Source organism: Aythya marila, assembly GCF_965140915.1.
Source record: "Aythya marila genome assembly, chromosome: 2".
Lineage (NCBI taxonomy): Eukaryota > Metazoa > Chordata > Aves > Anseriformes > Anatidae > Aythya > Aythya marila.
This window is the reverse complement of record NC_139043.1, coordinates 116,312,897-116,335,056: the sequence shown is the minus strand read 5'-3', so window position 1 is coordinate 116,335,056 and position 22,160 is coordinate 116,312,897. Positions and strand designations below refer to the sequence as shown.

The 22,160-nt window shown below is 39.7% G+C and overlaps 1 long non-coding RNA gene across 1 annotated transcript; it reads right to left on the bottom strand.

Moving 5' to 3' along the window:
* Positions 1-18,373: 18,373 nt before the first annotated feature.
* On the bottom strand, positions 18,374-21,499 carry LOC309874312. The gene is made up of 3 exons (XR_014316816.1): positions 21,468-21,499; positions 18,792-18,883; positions 18,374-18,481 (listed from the first exon to the last, which is right to left on the bottom strand). It is a non-coding gene; the product is annotated as an uncharacterized lncRNA (long non-coding RNA).
* Between the last annotated feature and the right edge of the window lie 661 nt (positions 21,500-22,160).

Here is a 22,160-nt window from a genome sequence, read left to right as displayed (position 1 = left end):
AATGATCATGTTCAAAAACATACCAAAAACACCATGTTTGACTACTTCAAACCATGAAAGGTAAGAAAAAGATGCATTGAACTGACAGGCCATTACAGAAAAAGCAATGGCAACTGTTCCCTTCCTTACAGCACAAGGTCCCACACTGAACCAACCTGTGGCTTTCACGGAGGTAGGCTATTTAGGGCTTGTCAACATAACACATTAAAGACCCAATTAGAAGTCAAGCTGATGAAGACCAGAGAGTGTCCCAAACATTTAGAAAAAACAGGCCACAATATTCCATGGGAGATTCACGTCTGAGCAAATTTAATTTTAGTCAAGTATTGAACATGGACCATGTTTGATGGTGCCATGCCCATCAATGAGTATGATAAACAGTCTGTCTGAAACAGGCTATCATTTTTGTGATTTGGATGGACAAGTAACATGGCAATTATTTTTACCATTTTGTTTTATAAAATCATGAAAAGAACTAAATGATATTATGTTAAGTACTGGCAAATGTTAGAGTAAATGAGCAGAAGATATTTTATTTGGATTTTTTTCCTCTGGTCCTCTTGATCACAGAATCATAGAATCATTGAATATCCCAAGTTGGAAGGGACCCACAAGGATCATCAAGTCCAACTCCTGCCACCACACGTCTACCCAAAAATTCAGACTATATGACTAAGAGCACAGTCCAAACGCTTCTTAAACTGTATCAGGCTTGGTGCAGTGACTACATCCCTGGGGAGCCTGTTCCAATACATGACAACCCTCTCAGTGAAGAACCTCTTCCTGACATCCACAAAATGTTGATGAAACCACAGATATATTTTCTTACTCATCCCCTAGTTTCATCTCAAGAAAAAGAAGGCTGATTTACTGTCTTTGCTATGCTTGATAAGATACATATTTTAGTAACACAGTCTCACAGTCTCGTAAAGACTTTGCATATGCATTGAACACAGTAGTACTGAGTGTAGAAAATTGATGGGTGAATCAGATGAATCATGTTGTCAGAAAAGAAATAGTCATGCCCTCCTGGGATCTCTATGCAAGGAGGCAAGCAAAGTAAGTGAGCCAGTAATGGAATTATCATCCCTTGTTCCAACCAGAAATAACAGTCATGTTGCATGTCATGTAACATGACAAGTCATAGAATCATAGAATCATAGAATATCCTGAGTTGGAAGGGACCCTTAAGGATCATCAAGTCCAACTCTTGACACCGTACAGGTCTACCCAAAAGTTCAGACCATGTGACTAAGTGCACAGTCCAATCTCTTCTTAAATTCAGACAGGCTCGGTGCAGTGACCACTTCCCTGGGGAGCCTGTTCCAGTGTGCAACCACCCTCTCTGTGAAGAACCCCCTCCTGACGTCAAGCCTAAATTTCCCCTGCCTCAGCTTAACCCCGTTCCCGCGGGTCCTGTCACTGGTGTTAATGGAGAAAAGGTCTCCTGCCTCTCGACACCCCCTTACGAGGAAGTTGTAGACTGTGATGAGGTCTCCCCTCAGCCTCCTCTTCTCCAGGCTGAACAGGCCCAGTGACCTCAGCCGTTCTTCGTACGTCTTCCCCTCCAGGCCTTTCACCATCTTCGTAGCCCTCCTCTGGACACTTTCCAAAAGTTTCGTGTCCTTTTTATACTGTGGTGCCCAGAACTGCACACAGTACTCGAGGTGAGGCCGCACCAGCGCAGAGTAGAGCGGGACAATCACCTCCCTTGACCTACTAGCGATGCCGTGCTTGATGCACCCCAGGACACGGTTGGCCCTCCTGGCTGCCAGGGCACACTGCTGGCTCATATTCAACTTGCTGTCTACCACGACCCCCAGATCCCTCTCTTCTAGGCTGCTCTCCAGCGTCTCATCGCCCAGTCTGTACGTGCAGCCAGGGTTTCCCCGTCCCAGGTGCAGGACCCGGCACTTGCTCTTATTGAACTTCATGCGGTTGGTGATCGCCCAGCTCTCCAACCTATCCAGATCCCTCTGCAAGGCCTTTACACCCTCATTCGAGTCCACAACTCCTCCAAGTTTGGTGTCATCAGCAAACTTGCTCAAAATACCTTCTATTCCTACATCCAGATCGTTTATAAAAATATTGAAAAGTACCGGCCCTAAAATGGAGCCTTGAGGGACCCCACTGGTGACCGCCCGCCAGCCTGACACAGCCCCATTTACCATAACCCTTTGGGCCCTGCCCGTTAGCCAATTGCTCACCCATCGTATGATGTTTTTATTTAGCTGTATGGTGGACATTTTGTCCAGTAGGATCCTATGGGAAATCGTGTCAAAAGCCTTGCTGAAGTCCAAAAAAATCACATCAGCTGGTTTCCCTTGGTCCACCATACGGGTGATCTTATCATAAAAGGAAATCAGGTTAGTTAGGCAGGATCTACCCTTCACAAACCCATGCTGGCTGGGACCAATGACTGCTTTGTCCCCCAGGTGCGCCTCAATAAGTTCGAGAACCATCTTCTCCATGATTTTACCAGGCACTGACGTGAGACTGACAGGCCTGTAATTGCTAGGGTCTTCTTTCTGACCCTTCTTGAAAATTGGCACAACATTTGCCAGCTTCCAGTCTACCGGGACCTATCCAAATTCCCAGGATCATTGAAAAATAATTGAGAGAGGTTCCGCGATGACGTCCGCCGGCTCTTTCAGCACCTGGGGATGAATCCCCTCCGGACCCATGGACTTGTAGGGATCCAGGTGGAGTAGCAAATCCCGCACACGTTCAGGGTCGGTTGGGAGTTTGTCATCCCCACCGTCCCGGTCCTCCAGCTCAGGGCACCCTGAGTCCCGAAGCCCATCATCGGCATTGAAGACAGAGGCAAAGAAGGCGTTAAGCGTCTCTGCTTTGCCTATGTCATCGTCTGTGAGGAGACCTTCCCTATCAAGGAGCGGCCCTATGTATTCTTTAGTTCTCCTTTTTCCATTCACATATCTAAAAAAACCCTTTTTATTTTCTCTCACAGACACAGCCAGCTTCAACTCTAGGTGTGCTTTGGCCACACGAACTTTCTCCCTACAAACACGAACTGCATCCCTGTATTCTTTCCATGACACCTGGCCCTCCTTCCAGTAGCAAAACACTCTCTGTTTCCGCCTAATCTCCATTAGAATGTTCCTGGTCAGCCACGCCGGCCTCCTGCCCCGCCTGCCTGACTTGCGATATTTAGGAATTGCCTGATCTTGTGCTTCTAGGAGACATCGCTTAAAGAATGACCAGCACTGGTGGACATCGAGGCCTTCAAGAGCAGTTTCCCAGGGGACCTTGCTGACTAGTTCCCTGAGCAGCCTGAAGTCCGCTTTCCCCATATCTAGGGATGAGGTTTTGGTGGCACTTTTCCTTCTGTCACCGTAAATTTTGAACTCAACCACTTCATGGTCGCTATGACCGATATCTCATGGATCTCAAGTGGACCATATCTCATGATCCTAAGTATAAAAAAAAATATATATAAATCTACCTAATCATACCAATGTGACTATCCAGGGAGATATCCTGCCCCATGGAAGTGACCTATTCTTTGTTAATTTCTCTGTACATAATTACGAGTGAAGCTTAAAAACTCCCCATTCATACTGAGATTTTCACATGGGAACCCAAAGCATCATCCCCTATTTTTGTTGTTTGGTACTGAGTTATTTACCGTTATATATTCCTGAGAACTTTAACAGGAAAGAGCAGTAGTTGACATCTGGCAGAAATATAGACAGTTTTGTTGATTATAAACAGAATGATCCATCACTTTTAGCAAATATATACCAGAACAAAAGACATTAAGTAGTAGCCTAAATGGCAAAACATAGATGGCAGGAAGAGATCAAAGAAATCCTGCTCTTTACTATATGAATAGAATATGTGGAATTACTATAGAAGGAAGAGTCTTATATAAAATTAGCATTGATATGTTTATCCTTGTTTTGAATACAGCTTTGTTTGAACTGAGAAAAAAATCATAAAGCAGCCAACAATGTTCAAGAGTGGGTATCCTTTATTGCTGTATTATGCTTTCAGGAAAGATTGATTTCCACCCTCTCCTTTTCTTACCCCCTGCCATTAAGCATAAAGGTTTCTTCTACTAACACATTATTATTCATTTAAAAGCATTGAATAAAAACACTATATAGAAGTTCAACTAAAATAGATGAAGAAAAATATTTCCTTTTAAAAAAGCACATTAAAAATAATATTTTTAATAGAACCATTTATGCCATTAAAAAAAAAATGTAGTGCTTTCATGTCATTAAGAACAGATAAGCTACATTTAGGCAGCTGCAAGGGATGGCAGGGGCTGCAGCAGTGATGGGGTTGTGACATCCTGCAGCCATTCCCAGCTCACAGGACCTGTGATGTGTTGTAAGGTGGTGTTAAAGGTGGTGAGGAAATCTCTCATAACAGCAGTCCCAGATTTCTTCATCTTCATTTTTCTGGATATCTTCAGTGTAAACTCAACTGTTAGAACAAGAGATGATGCTCAGTCCAGAAACTGCAACCAGTTGCAGGAAGACTAAACGAAATGACTTTCTTTAGATAAATTTTGTTAAAGGAGCAGATGTACTCAGATGGATGCAATGACTTGATACCTGAAGGTTGCATTTCAAACATCAGCCACCAGCTCTGCTGTTATCATCGCAATGACACATTCGCATTTAATAAAAGGTAATGTTGATATAAGATGTTATGGTTTTCAGGATGTGTCTTTGTGCCCCTGTATTGCTATAAGATCAGTGAAACAAGATTTATGTGGATGTCTCAGATATTTCAATACAAAGTCAAGTGGCTTAGCATAAGCTGTAGGCAAATAAGTTTTAAAGAAAACTGGCTGATTTTGCACTGAAGTAGGTATGGTACATATCTATATTGTCTCTCTATATCTATCTATATATATATATGTTACTTTTAAGACAGAGGAAGATGTAACCTGAAGCAAAGAGTCAGAAAGGGGAAAGTAGTGCTACGAGTTCTCCAACTTGATTCACTTGAACATTCATGTCAATGCCTCAGTTGGCCAAAACACCAGACTTTTGTCCTGACTTAGCTTTTCTGCATGAAACTGCTTCAAGTATGTTAAGAGCAGCACAATAGGAGAGTCTGGCTGCATTGTTCTTTATATGACAAAACTAAGGAGCATGTTAGAAACTTTGCTTTAAAAATAAATAAATAAAAAATAAACAAACATAAAAATCATCAGAAAGATGATAAAAACATTTCACTATGTTTGACAAAGTCAAGAAGACAATAAATACCTGTCCTCCTAAAACTGTTATTTCAGATGACTCTCAAGATCGACAATGATTTTATTTCTGTACTCCAAAGAAACTTATTTTACAGTGTCACAAAGCCCATATAGGTGAGGTTTTGCCACATGAGGGAAGTTCACCTCACCAAAAATGTGACTGACAATACCATTTCAAAATACTACATGAATAGCTAATAAATGTGGAGGTTGTATTTCAGTGCAAGTTATGTATTCAGTGAATGCTATGTCTGATGTAAGATTTCATTAATGAATGAAATTAATGAATAATTAGCTCATCCACATTTTCCTAATATGCAAAATACAAAAAAAAAAAAAAAAAAAGTAAGTTGGATAATGCACCGTATAGCATATTCCTTAATTTGCAGTAGAGACAATGGTTTGTTCAGAGAATTTAAGAAACCTTGAAATATCCAGTTATAAAACAATATACCCAAGAGAATATACCTTCCTAATTTCTCTTATCATAAATTTGCCTTCTGTCACAAGGAATCAGAGTTCAGGTATGTTTCAGGCACCTGGGATTTGCTGCTCATTTAATCATCACACTATCTGCATTATTTAATTTATCATATATCATAAAAATGACTTACACTTTTTAATGAATTACACTGTGTTCTGTGGCTCAGTAAAAATCATATGTGCCAGTAACTTTTATTAACAGCTGCTTAGAAATTTTATATCGTAAATGATATACACTTGTATTGGAAAGTTCCGATTTATGGATAATAAAGAATTTCATAAGAATGTTGTCAACACCATATTTTTAACATGTGAAATATTTTGAGCTCATGAGAAGTTTTATATCTTTCTGTTCAGATACTTCATCAATTAGTTTTATATGTTTTTTAATAATATAATACAATATAAATAAAAATAAGGACTTGACTAATATTAGAATTGTCAAGTCCTGCATTTCAGTTTAAAAAAAAAAAAAAAAAAAAAATCAGAAAGCTCTCGATCAAATTCACTGTCTTTATAGAAAGCTATATATTTAACCTCCTGAGGCCATTTTCCTTTTTACAGTGATAGTAACAGGGGTCATTATAAAGTTTTCTCTAAAGCAAAATGGATGTGACTATCAGAAATGTTATAAGTTTTTATATATATATATAATTTAAGACTTTTGAAGAATAATGTTCCATTGTCTAAGCTGAGAGCAACACATTACTTTGAATGCAAGTGTGCTTGAACATATCATTTCACTAATGTCACCATTTATTCATCACCACCACCAATTCCCGTCTCTTGAAAACTGGGGTTATAATATGAATCCCAGATCAGCTGGTCAGTCCTGTCAAGTATTATCCTTCAGCTTCCCTGAATGCTAAGCATAATCCCATTTAGAGAAAGAGGACAAGCAACTAAGGAAGAAGTGTCACCAAAACTCTCAAAAGATGAATTGCAAGTGGAACACCATTTTTATTAATGCAGCCATGGCTTTGGTTACCTTTTCAGTTTCTAAATTTTCAAATTCTGGCTAAAATACCTATAAAAACACTACTCCTTTATAGGAGTATTGCCTCTGAAGAGCACATTGTGAAAGGTAGTATAATTGCCATACTTTCATTTTTTAAATTTTGAAATTATGACCTCTATAAATTAAGAATAAAGGCTGGTCTCCACTATGTAGATGTTTAATTTCATTACTTAATCAGAGATTCATTAACAAGAGACTCTAAATAGCAATTAGAAATCTCCCTGCTGCTTTGAACAAGATTCATATGGCATCTATTCCATACAGCTGTTTTCTCAAAAAGCCTTGCTAGCACAATTCTTATAATTTCTGCTCAGACAGAATGCTGGTATATGACTGCCCCTAAAGGACACATTTTTAACAACACAAAATAATTTATCTCTTTTATTCAATTGTAAATTGTAATTGAAATTATTTTAGTTAATAGTTCTAATTATAATAGTTATCAAGACAAGTTTTTAATCTCTTGAGGTCTAAAGAAATTTCATTATATGTTTTATAAGCACAATATTTTTAATCTTAGTGTACTCCAGTTTAGACCCTTTAAGATTTATTTTTTTTTTTTGCATATCTATATTGTCTCTCCATTTATGGTTGGAATATATAGTCCATTTTTAATCAAGCAATTTTAATCAATCAATGTCTTCTTTCATATGTGGAAATATTCACACCAAGCAATCTAAGATCCTTCATCTGGTCTCCCTAAACTCTGTTTGCAAGGGTAGACTGGCTGCTCCAGAGGACAATTCAGAGCTCTGCATTACATATACAGTTTATATAAATCTGTACTAGACCTTCTTCCCTGAATATAAAGCAAACTTAAGGAGATTAACTGGCAAGTAAGAAACCTTAATTGTATGCCTAAAACTGGGCAGCATGAATGTTCTTGTTGCTATTAAACAGATCCCATGAACAGCTTCAAATACCATTAGGAAAGACTTTCCAGTATAGTCCTAATTTGTAGTGGCAATGCCCTCATCACAGCAGTAAGGCTATGAGAGAGACAAGATTTGCACAGAAAAAGATTTTAAAATCTTATATTACTAAGCCATTTATTTAACTGGGGAAAAATATATATATATTTGATCCAATAAGTTTCTCAAATATGCAGTAATTGTAAAGCTTCTCTGGATGGAAGACACACAAGTTCAGGGAGAAAACCAGAGGAAGAGAAATTCATGAAAGGTTTCTACTTATACAGAAGCCCTGTCCGGGTCAGGAAATCTCCAAGCAATGGCTGGAGACTGGGAGAGCATTCAGGAAAATAAGATATACGCTTGTCCTGTTCTTAAAGTTCCTCCTGGGCATCTGCTCTGGGCCTCTGCCAGAAATGGGATACTTAAGCAGACCTTGTTCTGATGCAAAATAGCAACTGTTATGGACATATGTATGTGTTGTTTTACTTTTTTAAGAAGTAAGCCATAGGAGCAAAAATTTCAGTACATAAGGAGAGAGAGAAATGAAAAGAAAGAAAAAAGGAAAAAAAAATCCAGGTGACATTTCAGATAATTCATTTGTCTCTGCATGCATGTTGATAATTTTTAATTCTTTGAAATAAATTACTTGTCATCACATCTCAAGAAATACCTAGTTAATACAAAGTAATAATAAAAGATATACATTAGTACAGAGTAATAGTTCAGGAGGTACACTAATGAAATGCATAACATTTTCTAGTGAAGGACGGAAATGTCAAACTTCTGTTTACTAACAAGTACTTCAAAGCCTTTAGAATGCATCCTTACTCTAATTTAGGTTTCTAGTCCTCTAAAAAGTTTAGGAGATGAAAGCAAAGCTAATCCACAGTCCACTCACCTTCCTGGTTATACATGCAGCACCAATACAATGCCTTCTTGATTAGAAGTGAATCAGGTACAGAGTGCAGGGAGAAGTCATCAATAGAAAAGATGCAGATTACTATTGTTTTAGTTAGGGATGGACATCCTCTCGAACCTAATCTATGCAGTGCTATCAGGTGCTAAAATATTCCTTCTGACAGTACAACAGCAAACAAACAGGGTCTTTATTGTACTGCTCCAAAGTATCTCAGATTCACTTGTGATCACACGCTGTTACAAGAGGAATGTGAAACAATAACATCACATCCCTGGTGAACAAGTTCGCAAGATTTACCTGTCAAGAGGACACGCTGCATTGAAAGGCAGGGATGATAGCCCATTTCCTTGTTTTGTCTTGTTTGCAGAAAACAGTACCTTTGTGGGGCCTGCAATTGAAGAGAGAGGGAGAGGATAGAGAAGTCTCTGTTTCTTAAATCAAGACCTGAGGAGGCTAATAGAATTTTAATGTATGGTTGAAACACAAGACATTGTTAGCCTTAACATCAGTAAATTATTCTCTGACTGATCTGCTGTTTAGCCTAGCTGAGAGTTTAAGCTATGCAATGATTGCCTTATAGCATAAGATTAAACACAGTTTTACCTGACAAATATATCGAGGGCCTTCAACTGCTGCAAAATGGAGAAACTAGGGCAAGAGCTGGGCTCAAAGATACCGTCTATGGGTCTGATATGAAATTTTTTCACTTTCTCCTTATGAAGTATCTATTTTCAAGGCAATTTATTTATTTATTTATTTATTTTATAGTGAAACCATGCTTGAAGCACAGAAAAGCCCTATCTTTGCATTGACTGATTCTCTGCTGATTGGCAAACTCAGAGAGCAACTACAAGAACAATTCCTCTTTAGGAGCAAGTAGGTGTTGTGAACCCTAGTAGAAATCAGTTGTCCCACACAATTGTCTCTTACCTCTAGATACTTCAAAGGAAGAGGGACTACAGGTTTAAGTCACAGACACTGAAGCAATGTCTTCATTGCCGTAAGAAGTATTAATATTCACCAACTATACTGCTAGGAAATCCATCTGCAGACAAGGCCTAATAGCTTCTACTGTAGTGCAAATAAACTATATCAGACACAGAATTGTCTTACGAGGAGAGATTGAAAACAAGATTGTTTCTCTTCAGACTGGAGAAGGCAAGGCTGAAGAGGATATTATTGAGATAATCATGAAGATGGTGGATAAGGTGCATGTGATGAAAGTAGAATTGTTAAACATCAGTTTGGCAGTAGCAGAATGAGAGGAAACTTACTGAAACTGTAAGATGTGTTTAAAAGAAATAAAATAAAGTATTTCTTTCCATAGCAGGTTGTAAACTTTGAGAATTTGCTTCCATTGGAGGCTGTGGAGGCAGGCAGTGGTTCAAAAATGTGTTGGACAAATTCATGGGAAACAGCTCCATAAACAGCTTCTGAAAGGAACAGGCAGAGATGTGTCCCTGTATATCCTTCATACAACATCTTTGGTTGTTAGGAAGCATATGGGAAAAGCACCACCGAATGTGGTCAGCCATACTGGCCTTTCTCCAAACAGCATTGACTGGTACACTTTTGGATGCAGACTGCAGAGCCAGAACATGCTCTGACCTTGTAGGGCATATCACAAGGACTGAATAAATCCCTAGAATCTTGGAATCCTAGAATCAGAGAATCATAGAATGGCTTGGATTAGAAGGGACCTTAAAGATCGCCTGGTTTCAACCCCCCTGCCATGTGCAGGGACACCTCCCACCAGATCAGGTTGCTCAAGGCCCCATCCAGCCTGGCCTTGAACATCTCCAGGGATGGGGCATCCACAGCTTCTCTGGGCAGCCTGTGCCAGTGCTTCATTCCCACTCTAAGGGAACAATTTCTTCCTTATATCTAATCTAAATCTTCCCTTCTTTAGCTTAAAAACATTCCTCCCTGTCCTATCTTTATTTTCCTGTGTAAAATGTTGTTCTCCATCTTTTTTATAAGCAGGGCTGCTCTCAGTGAGTTCTTCTCACAGGAGAATAGGAGATTCTTCAGGCACTGTGGAATCCCCCTACCTCTCAGTTTACACCATGAGTTTTAGACCTATAGCGTTCCTCTCAATTTAAACTACAAGTCTTAGGTCTATGGAAATAGCTTGACATACATCCGCCCTCTTTCCCTTCTATGATAGCATGCATTCATTTTTTCACCACAAGGAATTCTGTTGATATCAGTGAGACCAGTCTTACAGACTTGAGGTTTATCACATGTGTACCTGGAGTACCTAGCATTCACTTCTGTGAAACAGAGAGAACCTAATAATTCACATTACAAAGATAACAGATAAAAATACAATGGATACATACCAAAATATCATGAATTGCTTCCTATTGCAAGTATTCCATCAATTGTCTTAACTGATGTCTCTCTCCTTTCCTTCCATCTTTTATCTTCACTTGTTAGTGCAGTAAGTAAAAGCATTCTCTTAGGCTTCTGTCCTCCCTCTCCTTTTCTTTCTGTCCTTTCATCCCTACTTCCTCCACCCAAACCAGTATAGTTACCCAGCTTAGGGAATTAAGATCTTCAGTCTTAACTGGAGCACATAGTGCTTTGGAGGACTTCCATAGGTTCTCTGGATCTCTGTCAATGAAAAAAAAAGAAAAAAAAAAGTACATAGAAACTCTTACTTTTCTAAAAGTGTTCATTGCAATGCTTGCAATGTAATTTTGAGGTGCTTGCATGAAAAAGCTATGTAAGCTCCACATACTGTTGCTAAAGCCCAGAACACACAGAAAAGAGATGAATTGCCAAGCTCAGCAGCACCATGATGGTTATTTGCTATCACTATTTGCTTGCCCCTTGTAGATTATAAAGTTACTGATATTTAATTCAGACTACTAGGATGAGATGTCTCTCAAACTTGCCACTTAGGATGTAGGCATATATACACCCAGAATTTCTGAAAGGGAGTGACACCAAATTATGAGTATCACCAAATGTTTGAAGTAACAGTGAAAGAAACCCCAGCTGCTTAGTGTATACACCAGAAAGAGTTTCCACCTAGACCCCAAAATTAAACATAGAATATGGCAAGTTTAGAATCCTTGATTAATTTTTTGTATAAACATGCTATACTCTATTTGACTTACAGGAACAAAAAGATGAAGAGAAAGTAATGATTTCTCACATTGTCCACCTAAGATCTGCTGACTGATAAAATAAACAGGAAGGTGGAAGGAGAAGACATGCATGCCTGCTGTTAAAGAAAAGCCCATTTGCACATAATGCTCTGGAAAAATTATTGAACATTTCATCCACACAAAATACGGGTCCTGTCATTCTGCCAGGGTCAGTGAGACCTGGGCTAATGTACTGAGTCAGTTCTAGTTATGCAAGTTAAACGGTTTACTGGTTGCTTTAATTAGGAAGTTCATTTTGTTTACAAACTGTCAAAAAATTGTAGCAAGGAATGTTCCATGCTCATGGTTACCAGCCCCAGTCCTTGTCCCAGCTCTCAGCCCTCCAAAAAGGGCTTCTCTTCCTCCTTCTGCCATGCATGGCAAGTTGCCAGAAATACATTCCAGAGTATAAAAAACTCACATATCACAGTATAAAAGTGAGATGCAGCACAAAGCATCTCTTCTGTGAGAATCTCATATAATACAAGGACAAGGAAGACTAAGGAATTATTGGCACTGTAAAGAAAACAACAGGAATTTAAATTAAAGAACAAGAAAAAAAAAATATTCATATTTTCCTACATCTGTTAACAACATCACTGCAAATGTTTTCATTGTTACATCAGTTGTCCTTCACATAATACTCCTTTCTCATTCTTATCTCTCAAACATATCCGCACCTTCTTCCATGCTGCTCTTTCTAGCAGATAGGAATGACCTTCCACAATCTAGCTGTCCAGTTTCACCCTAACCTGACACAAGCCCTGGATGAAGGAACTTTTTACAACATTGCTTCACTGAAATTCTGCGTACACTGAGCAGAGAAACTCACTAAAAAACACTTGGACAGCCATACCTAACCCTATTTCTATATACCATATCCTAATCCTACATACCTAATCCTATATATCATACCTGCATTCCTACTGCTTGACTGTCTTTCTCCCAAGGCTGTTTTTTTTTTTTTTTTTTTTTTTCTGCCATTTGTACTGCTGTACACCAGGAAAAACTTAATTAAAGCCAGTGGGCCAAGACCCTTGCTGCTGTGAGTGGATATAGTATAATATCATCATCCTTAACAGAAACTTGTTGAATTTCTCCAGTTTAGTGTTCAGACTGTTGTTCATTTGCCCATCAAGTTCATCATTTATTAGTGATACAAACATTAGTGAGGCTGGGATCATCTTCTGCATGTCCTCTGTGATTCATGTAGCATGTTTGTAAATGCTGTCAGCAGACAGCACTACAAAGTAGTATCTCTCACATTAGGCATAGGTATACAGAGCTGACTCAATACTTCTCAGAAGCATTGAATTTTTCTGCTCTTAAATACAAGACAAATCCACGACTATTCCTTTTATAAGAAACAGGAAAATGGAAAGGGCACATCTAGAATGGTCAAGAGGAGCCCTGGGTATTTTGGCAAGAAGCCTTCCTTGCTTCAACTGCCCTGTGGACATGAAACTCTCTCTTGGGTGGAGGAGCAGCAGCTGCTTCTAAGTCTTGTCTTCTGCAGGTCCCGTACAAACAAAGAAGGCATTGCAGTATGGTCAATCTACCTTAGGCCTTAGCAGTTGCCAGCCTTGTCTATACCTGGAGCTTGCTCTAGCTACACAGCTTGTTCTAAGTTATATGAAGAAAGTGGCTTTCACTTTCCACTTTCTTGAACCTGTGGAGAAACACAGGGTTTTTCTAACTCAGATACAGCTAAGTTTTCTATCCCCAGAAGCAGTACTTCTCAGAAACTTTCAGGAAACTGATAGACAAAAGGAAAACATCTGAGTTTTCACTTTTAGAGATCCCAGTAAATCTCTCAAGATAACCAGAGGTGAAGCAAAAGGTTTCTACATTCACACTGGAAAGCTGTCTTGCTAAAATAAGGCTTTGAAGAGTTGCAATGAAAGTAATTTTGATACCTGATTGCTCTTCCAAGGGAGGCAAACCTTGAGAGACAGAGACAAACTTAATAATATGCCAGGCAACCATAATTAAATGACCAGAAAAAGAGCAAGTTTCACCAATTAATATCACGGTCAGCAATGTAATATGCTAGTTTGTAAACATGCCTAATGAGTCAGGAGAATGACCCTCCAAGATGTACTGAACTCCAAAGGAAAATATAGCAAAATTGGGCTGCAGCAGGACCAGACATCCTGTTCAGAGAAGTTGTTCTTCTATGCAGCTTCCTTTCCCCACTTCCTCTTGGCTCATAGTCCTGTCCTCAGGTCATTAGACCACATCACTTCCCTGTTGTTAACAGGTTATAAATTCTGAGACAGATAGGTAGTGACATGGTACTGATAGCAGTTTGATATTAACACATCTGCATTATCAGCTCTATCACTTGCTTAAAAGCTGACAGAGATTTACCGTGTCCCTCTTGCTGTTAAGAACCAGTTGCAAATTTATAACTCCCTTCCTGCAAGCCTAAAAGGTTTTACCCATGTTAAGCTTCATGCAGTCTTGTGTTTTTCCTTACATGGCTGAAACATAACAGTGTGCAGAGCATGTGAAGATCTGTCCACCCACAAGAAGTATTTTAATCAGTTTAATAAATAAGTATATTTAAAGGAGAAACAAAAACAAGTGAAGTACCTAGCATTTAGCTTTTCTTATTATGTCTACACAGACTTAATTCACAGTTTAATCATGTTGGCTCCCCAGATCTCCTCTTCCCTGAACCCAGACACAGCTTGCACAGAGTGGAGAATATCATCCTGTCACACTCTTGTTCTTTAAGATCAATTCAATCTAAATCCATGACAGCAAGTGCTAGACAGTTCAGTGGTGTTGCAGCCAGGGAAAAAAAGGGATCCTCACCCAGAGTTCTCAGTTTGAGCTGGGCTTTCAGCACATACCACAGAGAAACATGGTCTCATTTCTGTCACATAAAAAATTCAATTGAACTGATGTTGCCAGGTGTTCTCAGTTCAAATTGTAAATCCCTCTGAATTATTTAGACTTTTTTCCTCAAAACAGAAATTATTATGTTAAAAATGAGAAACAACAACAAACCTCCCATCCATAAGCCATGACTTTCAGGTGATGAAGGGGAAGATGTCAAGACAGGAAAAGATTTCAGAGGGTTGTGTTTGAATATAACCTCCTAAATTGCAAAAGGAGTCCAGTCAGCAAGATGTCATTCAAATGACTGTAGAAGTGGGGATGCAATCTTTGTGTTAAAATCAGACTCTTGGCAAACTCTTTTTGACAGCTTCTTCTCCAAGAGTATGCTCTCTTATAGCTAGTAGGGATTTTGTCATCACCTTGGGGTAGTGGGAGAAGATTTCTGCTGTGCAGAAGTCTGCAAGAGTGAAAGATTTGAGTGAAGAGGAGGAAGAGGACAGGAACTGCTATTCAGCAGTACATCAGCGCTGCTTCTTGTGGGGCCAGCTTTCTGCAATAGGTCTTCTGGATGATCTGGAGGAGAAGGGAAAGAGTACAAATTTGCACCCTTAAAAACTGTGTTCCCTGCAGTGTGAACTGCTTACACACACTGACTGTGCTGGTTTTACTTTTCCTGCCGGATTTCTGAAACCATGGCTATGACACTAGTTTTTACCACTTGCAGGATTACCCCAGCACCTGACGTTTTCACTTTTTGAAAGCAACATTCAACACCACAGTGAAACAACTCAAAAGCCACATCAAAGAAGGTGGCAATCTAGCAGCGCTGCAGCTGAACATGCTAGGATCCTGGCTTAACTCCAAATGTGGATGACCATATGACTCAGAAAGTCCATCAGGTATACACCCGCATCAAGGGGTATAATTCCTCACTTTGCATTGGGAATTGAAAATCTCACAGCCTGGCTGTGTTGAAAGCCAGAGGTTACCTAAGCCAGCAGCACAAGGCCAGCCTGCAGGCCTGTGCTGTACAAGCACTGAGCCTCTTCTCCTGAAATCCTGAAATCGTTTCACCCACCTTAATTGTGGCTTTACTTCAACAGTGTCAGAGAGAGAAGAGCACTATGTGCTGCCTCTCCATACATCATATTTCCTCCCACCTGAGCAATGATAGGCACTCACAATTTCTGGATCCATCAGTATCATACTCTAGTTTGACACACTGAGCTGTCGTAGGATGTTATTCATCCCTTCTAGGCGATGACTTGAACAAGCTAATTTTTTAAGCTATCAAGTAAATTATAGATTACATTTCACAAACCGCATGAATTTAAAAATAGCTGTTGGAAACTATCTGCAGAATCGTGGTGCCTCTTGTTGCTCTCATGCTCTCTATAGACTAAACTACTTATCTTTTTTCCTGGATGTGGGCAAGGCTTCTATTCCCTCCTAAGGCATTTCCCTCCTAAGTGTAGGTTGTTTCTGTAGATGTTACATTTAACGAGTGGAAGAAAGAAGACAGAAATCTGCACAAGCCAGAGAAAGGCAGTCCTGCAAAGAATGGGGAAGACTAATTGTGTGAAGCAGTAGCTGTGACTCCCCAAGGAGGGGAAGGATGGAGGGGAAAAGAAGGGAGGGCGAGTGAAGCCCAAGCTAGATTAAGATCTCTCTCCCTCTTTCTTCTTGTTGGCTGCAGCTGGGTCTCACCCACTCTCCGCCTTGAAACTGTCAGCAAGCCAATGCCTGGCACAACGGCCAAGTAATTACTGATGACAAGCAAGCGGTATTTTTTCCAGATCAGCTTTCCTGTCTTTCTGCAAGAAAAATAAATGAAAAGCTGTACCCCAACAAACATGACAGGAAAAATAACAATACTTGTATGGGACTGATACTGGAAATGTGTTGCTCCTTCAGCTGCAAGCTGGAGAGAACTACTGCCACCCTCACCCTCCGTGGTCTCAGCAAGGAAGGGAGAGATTAGAGGCAGGATGGGAGAAGGGCTCTTTGCAAAGCTCAGCACATCCCTTTTAGTCAAAGCTCAATGCCACAACACAAGCAGGGAGAAGGCAGCAGTGCAGAAGTACTGGGCATGGCTGTAACTAAGACTGATGTAACACAACTTGCATTTGATTTATGGAAAAGTAGAACAGTATCGCTTAGTTATCGCTGAGCTATAGGACCCATCCTGTCACCCATTAAAGACTAATAAGCTCATATCTGACCTGTCATGCCAGTGGGTCCCCCATGTGAAGCTTCTTTTCTCAACTATCAAGCTCTTCATCTTAAGGGAAGATCGAATTATAAAATTACACACACACATGCACCGTATGTTAGAACTGGTATTGGTGTTTTGTACAGCTCTGTCTTGCAAATGTTATCTGCTGGCTTTTTCAATATGCTATCTTATTCTACTTCAGAAAATTGGGAGCAGAGATCCCACTACATGAATGAAATCTATATGTGTAAAAAAGATCTCATTTCTATCCAGCAAAGCACCGTTTATTCATTTTCACATAAAACTTTAATTCTGTAAGTCACATTAAAAGTAACAGGGAACAGATTTTTAACCTTCAGCAGTTGCAGTCTGTGTAAGGTTTATAATTTCCCTCTCTCTGGACAACACAAACAGAAGTACACTAAGCAGCTGGATGAATGGGTTTGATTCATTTGGAGGTCTCATGGCTTTTTTTTGCACCATAAGGACCTTGTTTCTCTTCCCTTCATATCTACAGTTGATTGATTCAGCAGGGTAGTGTGGAAAAGACTGTTTTTATTATATAGTTAAGCTTCCCAGGATATATGCTTATTTGAATTCCATTCAGTTCGGGATTAGGGGATCCAAAACTGAAAATCCAAAGAGTAAGTCTACATTATTGTATAGCTCAATGGATGAGCAAAGGAATTAGGATATGATTTGACACAGGCATTAAAAAAAAAAAAAAAAAAAAAAAAAAAAAAAAAAAAAAGGAGAGAGAAAGAAAAAATAATAATTTCACTACAAAGATAATATGAAAAAAAAATAAATGGGTCATTCACACTACAAACAGTTACACTGATTGCTTCAGCTAACGGTAATTTTCTAATTTTTTTTATTTAAAATCCTCATTTTCATATTCTTCTCAATAGAAAACTTTACCATTCTCAGGGAAGTTTTCTTCATTCTATTCAAAAACTTACTCGTTTACATTTTTCTATTTTTTCTATGAAATCTCTTCAACTACTTTAGAATTACATGATAATGAAATGTCCCTTTAAAAAGAGCTTCTGTATTACTAGATCTTTGAGGTTAATTCAAATTGTCTTGAATTTGAAAGCCTCTAAACTGGGGTTTAGTTCTTCAAACAAGGCCAACCAGTCAAAGTCCTTATGAGAATCAGTGGGACATCTCCTCTCAAAAGAGGCCTTGTAAAACTTTATAATGGTTTGTATTCCCTTGATAATAATAATAATAGCAATAATAATAGCAATAATAATAGCAATAATAATTTTTAAAAGATGCAAAATCAGGGCTTGCTCCTACAGAAGCAAGTTATCAAAATAGCATGCTTTAAGATGATTTAAACTAACCTATTGTCCTGAATGCCACAATAAAACAGAACACACACAGCCGCTGTTCCTCGGTTGAAGGATAATAACTTCCTGCTAAGGGATGGTGACTCCTATAAATGTGTTAACTCATTCACTTTCAATCACGTACCCATAACTGTGAGCAGCTTGCCAAAAAGTGTTGCCTGGGAAGCATTGGTATTTACCTAGTTCTGCTCCCCCCAGATCTTACCACCACCTTTCTCCTGGTTTAGGTCCCTTTGTCGTGCTCCTGGTGGAATGGACTGGCTTTCTCTCACCATCTCCTGTGATGGTCATCACTGCCCAGACAGCTGAGCCACTTATGAAGCAGTTTCTGAACCACTGTGGTTTGCAAACAAATTTCTTAGTGACAAAACAGAAACCAGAACTCAGTATGTGACCAGTAATAGATGTAGTCTGTGGTGCCTGGTCTTGTAGCAGAGCAAGGCTGATAAGGCTAAAAAGGTCAGCCCTGTAAGACAAGCATTGCAGTGTCTTTAAAATGAGAAGATAAAACAGGAATTAAACCCATAAAATACTCCTCCTTCTTTTATTTTTTTTTTCTATATTTAAAAATATATTCTACCTGTAATTCATATGGTTTTATGGAAACATGAAAATAAATTTAAGAAAGGAAATATCAGAAGCAAACCTTTCCATAAGACATATCTGTGTTGACCACAATCAAATTTGGCGTCTTTCTCCAACCCTCATTTCTGAGTGCTTTGACACATGCAAATCTACCTATTAAAATAAATAAATAAAAGCCAATTGTTGTGGTAAAGCCATTAAAAATGAAATTACTCTTCAGAACACTTGGACAGATTCTAGCTTGGAAAGTGTATTTATACATGTATCTTACTAACAGTAGACCAGCCCAAACATGCCCCACACCTAATTAAAATCAATAAATAAAAATAAATAAATACTGATAAACACACACACACACACACACATATCTTATGCATCCACATTGCCCTGTCTCCTGCTCTGCAGTCCAACGCAGAGTGTATGTGTCTTGCCAGATAGTCCAAGGAACCCAGACCCTCACACTGGGAAACAACCTATCTAAGCACTTTGCATGAAACAGGCATTGTAGGTATGTTGTGTGCAGCTCTAGGGATATGCACTTGTTGCAGTATCTGGTACATAAGCCTTTGACCTTTATCTCAAGCTCTGTACCTCATACTTGAAATATCCAGTGTGATCCCTAGTGTGTCAACCAAGGTACCAGCAACTATCATAGTTCTTAGGTACATATGTTCTGCTAAATGGACAATATATAGTTCGGTTGCTTGTTTGATTGCTTGTTTGTTTTACACTGCTTCCCCAACACTGTTTAGGAACAGTTCCACTGGCCCCCATGATGTTAAATAAGCAGAGTTTTGCTTTTGATACTTCAATTCTGCAAATAGCTGGTGCTTTTCTAAATGGATGTTTGTTTGTTTGTTGTTTTGTTTTGTTTTGGCATGCTTCTTGTTTCTCACTGCCATTTCTTGCACTAAAGAAAAGGTGAATAAGGAAACATATACAGGTATGTTCCCTGACGAAATTAAATCAATTAAATCATGGTATCTCTGCACAGTGTACATTTTGACTGGTCCCATTGAGTGCAGAGATACACAGGTGCAGGGACTGTATCTCCAATACAGCAATAAGATGTAGAAAATTTCTGAACAGTAACATGAAAGAAACAAAAAGGGATAAATAAGCAAACTGAGAAGCGTGTGTGGCAGTCTCTGTATTCTCAGAGTTGTTTGTTCCACCATCCTCTATTTTACTCCCATCAAAAGCCTCCCAAATTATATACTCTGCAAGCAAACTTGAAGTCATATTATTGCATACAAGGTGGGTTCACACAAGATATAGAAATCTTACTTGTAATTTTATTAAGGTAACAATGTGTTAAACATTTAACTACTGCAGCTATTTTCCTCTCTCTCTCTCTCTCTTCCAGCTCCAATCCTTATTTTCCCCTATTTTGCAGTACTTGCAAGTCGGGTTTCAGGGTGTTAATAAAGCACGGAGCAGAATTTTGGAGTGTGTCCAACTCTTCACCCCACCCTGATGAATACCTGGAAGCACACTGTTACCATGGCTATCCTGCCAGACTGAAATCAAGTGTGGCTTCGGCTGGAACAAATTTTCAAAAGATGGCCTCTGAAACAGGTAAACCACAGGACTGACACAGCAATACTTAGTTTACAATTTTATTCCTTACTGCTAAATACTTTCATTTTACTCTATAAATCTTTTTTTGGTAGGTCCAAGAATGCTGCAAGTGTTAGTGATATTTTTTTTTTCAATTCACTTTATCTTTCTGTTGTCTAAACTAATCTGATTATTTTGCAAAATAAGAAATTGAGCAAATTTAGGATTTAGGATTTTTCAAGACTGCGTAATATATTAGCTGATACCACCTATGCTGTCCAGTGTCTGCCAAAACAACATAAAGTGACTTTCAATACATGTCAGCACTAGAACTGAAGATTTTGTGGAGCATAAAATGCTTCATGTATAATCATTTGAATTCAAAAACTTTTCATCAAACCCAATGGGACACTACAGCCATTTCTACAAATCAGTTTAGGGCCAGGGACACCAGTGCTCTCTTGAGTCCTGGGCTCCAGCTCAAATACACGTATGCTGCAACTGACCATTCAGTGTTTCCAAGGTCTGAAGTTTTGGTACAACACACTCAGCTTCTTTGTGCCAAAGGCACCTCCAAAAATGCTGGCTCCAGGAGGAATGCCCCAAGGCTTTCTGGTCATGCACCACACAGAGTGCAGAGATGGCAATTCCAGGTCCCACCATCAACCACCACTTGCCTCCTAGATCTGCACTCAGACCAGGAGCTTCTGGGTGTTGGACCTTACTAAGAGCCATCTCCCCTCACCCCGGGTCCCCTGCAGCCTCAGGAAAGTTGACATGGTTGTCAGTGTTGTGGCTGGGTGGCAGGAGGTAAGGAGACATTTCGTGCCAAGCTGTCAGCCCTGTCAACACACCCTGCTGTGATGTTGTGTGAAATGCAATTTGGACTGTAAGCACAGCAGACAAGAAGGCTAACAAAGCAGCAGACAAAACCAGCCCAAAGTGAACACCAGTGCCGACTCAAAACCTTGCTTTCCCGTGTGATCTAGCCCACGCAGGATCCCTCTGCATGTGTAGGGAACTGGTGTAACTTTTGCACCCTCCTGCAAAAATGTTGGGCACAACACTTGGCCCTGCCCTCCAGGCAGGGCAACAGCACTCCCTTCCTTATTCCCCATCGCTTCTAGCTACCCAAATGAGGCAGGGTGCCCAGAAATGCCGTTATTTACTTCATTACCTTGGCCTGTTGTCTGCACCAGATGATAAAGCCATTCTCCTACAGCTGGGTCGTTTGTCCTCTGTGACAGAGAGGGTTATATCTCTGGAGACAAGGTTCCTCCCGAGTCTTCCTCTGTGACGACTGGCTCCACCGAGCCCCTGCCATCAGCCTCCATGTGTCTGGCACCAAGTCTGACTGTATTGATTTAGTAGCTCATTGTCCTGTGGGAAAAGTGTTTTGTGGCAAATACCAGAACACGATCAATAACGCACAACTTCCAAGCTCTGCATTAGAGCTTCAGCACAGGATCTGGGGCACCAGAAACACCTCTGTAACACCACTGTGAACCAAACATCAGTCTGGTGAAGGGAACAGATTAAACTGGGAATCAGAAGCAGGCCAAGGTTGTCCTTTCTACATGCCCCAGGTGCCTGCTGAAGTGTCACAAACCATCTGATCATAATGCATTGCAACTCCTTTCGAAAATCTAGGAGTTCAAAGGCATGATTCTGTTTTCAGACACATTATTTTTGCACTTCTGAGAAGACATTTTGCACTTCTGAGAAGCAATTTCAGTGAAATTGCTCCTGATTTTTAGAACAATAAACTCAGACACCAGCCCTTTCATTTTTAAAACACCATCATCATGCTGTCACCAGCCCCACATCTGGAATCACCAGCGGATCATGATAGACGGATATCATTCTCCTT